The sequence below is a fragment of the Nicotiana tomentosiformis genome, chromosome 12 (assembly GCF_000390325.3).
Source record: "Nicotiana tomentosiformis chromosome 12, ASM39032v3, whole genome shotgun sequence".
NCBI lineage: Eukaryota > Viridiplantae > Streptophyta > Magnoliopsida > Solanales > Solanaceae > Nicotiana > Nicotiana tomentosiformis.
Genome location: NC_090823.1, coordinates 133,654,816 through 133,658,197, shown reverse-complemented (window position 1 = coordinate 133,658,197; position 3,382 = coordinate 133,654,816).

Here is a 3,382-nt window from a genome sequence, read left to right as displayed (position 1 = left end):
GTGTTTTCTACTGTTTGAGTTTATCTCCTTGATTTTTATTAATTTGTTGTTGTATTTATGCTTTCCTTGGATGCTTCTTACTTTTATATATTTCCTTTTATATATGTCCTTTTTCCACGATTGTTGATGTCGTAAGGTTGTGATAATAGTGAATACTGTCAGATACCATTATCACCTATTGCATCTTTACCATCCAACTTTCTGTTGTAATTTGTAGTAACATTTTACTCAAGCATAAGTTAATATTACTACAAAAATGTGTTTTTTCCTTTGCTATGCCAGTGAACTTCTCAGTTATATGTACTCCTCCTCCAACTGAATAACACATTTGCATTTCTTGAGAGTAGATGTTGGTAAATATCGATTAAGGAAGGAGCTTGAGTAGAAAAGAATTCTCTAGACACATGGTTTACCAATAGAAAGAATAAAGAAAGTGAACCTTAGTAAACTATCAAACTTGTTTTGATAAGTAAGTTACACATAGAAAGAATCCATGATGTAGATATATCCTTTAATTCAAACAGGTCTTTTACTCTCATATGGACTATGTCAAGGGAGGTGAATTTTTAAGATATTGTATCTCTTTTGCAATTGAAAGAATCTGTACTAGTCATATACTAGTGTAACTCTTCCCTTTGTTGTGTAGATTTTGCTTGATTTTAGAATGACTTACATGAGTATCAGAATGATATGTAGTAAACTTGTCCTTGCTTCTTGTGGCTATTTTTTCATAGTATATAATGTGATTACTTAAAGCAAAATTTCAAGGAGAACATGACCTGCTGATATACTAGAAACTAATATGGAAAGCCTTATAATTTAATAAATTCTCGTACGTAGCTAAAAAATAAAGGCATCATCTCATTTGTTGGAATTAAAGCGTTTTTTGTTTCCAAGGAACTTTATACAAAATTTATATTGATATAGAAGAATCATGTGGCTCATCTCTACTAGCTAAAAGGTTTTATGTCCTGCGGTAGGTATTATATTTGGACATAACTTCATATCAGTCGTGTGAAGGTTTTATGAGTATTGTACTGGTCCATAGAACTTAGTCTTGGAATTGTAGTTATGTTTAAGTTCCTATCAGAAACAATTATTCTTAAGTTGACTATAGTTTCTAGAGTAATTTCAACTATTTGTGACACATACCATATGACTATGCCTAAGGTTTTGCCGAAGTTATTGTGCATGTAAGCAAAAAGAACTTGTTTAAGGAAGCATATTCTAGTATCTATGTTTAAGGAAAAGAACTTGGCGACTATAACATTTGCTAATAAACTTTGGCATGCAGCTTCCTTTCACTTCTCCAAGCTAATATTCTGCTTTTGATTTTTTTTTTGTTCCCCTCGATTATAACAAAGAAAGAATCTCTCTTTCATTATTTGCACATCCATTTTGCTCGCCTATTAATCGATCTAGTTGTTTCTGCTAATAAATGTTAGGTGAGGAGTTGGCTGAAAAAGAATATACACAGTGATGAAGTCTTCAATATGTTTTTTCACATTATATTTTATATTTTGACACAAATATTTTATAATTTCAGGTCACACACTCTGATGTTTAATAATTTAGATGGTGGAAGATTTAAATATGATGAAAAGTTGCGGAAATTATTTGAAGACTATCATTCGTTAGGATTAATTATATAATAGCATTAGTTATTCAGTTCAAACAATATAAGTTTATTCTTTAAGTTAATGTGACATTGATTTTTTTTATTAGCACTTCCTTTTGTTTGTTAAGATTTAGTAAGATATATTATATTTTTGAATTAATATTAATACATTTTGTTGTTTGGAACATATTCTGGACGAATGTAGTAACTATTATTAATGGTGCCTAAATTATTTCCATTACAGCTTGTGACTTTTAGCGCTAAAAACAATTGTTGTTAAAGATAGACTTTTAGCGACAATTTAGTTGAATATATCAGCCATTGAAATGGACGTTAAAAGGGCAAACTAAGATATTTTCAGAAGGGATACTATTGCAATTCTAATTGCCACAAAACAATTGCCGTTAATGATACGAACTTTTAGCGGCAATTATTTTAAATTTAGTGGCTATATAAAAGGACGCTAAATGAGCATAATTAGCCGTTTTTATATTGGGTTTAGCAGCCATCATAATTGCCGCAAATAATTACCGTTAAAGTTAATTATTTTTAGCTGAAACAAATCATATATTTTACCATCTTTTATCAGAAAGGCCACTAAAAGATTTGCCGACCCCAACATCAACGGCTAAATGCCAATTGTTGGTAAAAGATATAGCGACTAAAGGCCCTTTTTGTTGTAGTGGCTCCGAAGACGATCCCCAAAAAATTCCGCATGCTTGAGATTCCTAAGTACAATGGAACGACTGACCCAAACGAGCACGTCACTTCATACACATGCGCCATCAAAGGAAACGACTTGGAGGATGATGAGATCGAGTCTGTCTTACTGAAAAAAAGTGGAGAAACCTTGTCAAAGGGAGCCATGATATGGTATCACAACTTACCCCCTAATTCTATTGACTCATTTGCTATGCTTGCAGACTTTTTTGTGAAAGCACACGTTGGGGCTATCAAGGCCGAAACCAGAAAATCGGACCTCTTCAAAGTGAGGCAAAAGGATAATGAAATGCTCAGAGAATTTATATATCGATTTCAAATGGAACGGATGGACATGTCACCGGTCGCTGATGATTGGGCTGTTCAAGCTTTTACTCAGGAACTTAATATTCGAAGCTCGGTGGCTTCATAGCAGCTCAAGTAGAACTTGATAGAATATCCGGCTGTTACATGGGCCGACGTGCATAACCGGTATCAGTCAAAAATCAGAGTCGAAGATGATCAACTCGGGGGCCCTTCGGGGTTTGTTTATCTAGTCAAAACCTTCGACAGAATCAAGAGAGAGATCGATCATGAACCGAGGCCAAATAGGGATAGGTATCAACCATATAACAGAGATCAGAGAAGCAGCGGGTCCGGGCAAAACCCCATGGGAAACAAAAGGAGGAACGACCGAGGTCAAAGTAGTCGGGGACTTATGACCAAAAATGGCCTCGACAGGTCTAAAGACGCACCAAGGCTATCAGAATACAACTTTAATGTCGATGTTGCCGCCATTGTATCGGCTATCGGGCGCATCAAAGATACCAAATGGCCTCGACCCCTACAGTCTGATCCAACCCAAAGGGATCCTAATTAGATGTGTAAATATCACGACACTCATGGTCATAGAACGGAGGATTGTCGACAGCTGAGAGAGGAAGTAGCTCGTCTATTCAACAATGGGCACCTTCGGGAGTTCTTAAGCGACCGAGCCAAGAATCATTTTAGAAACAGGGATTCTAACAAACATGCAGAACAAGAAGAACCTCAACACGTCATTAA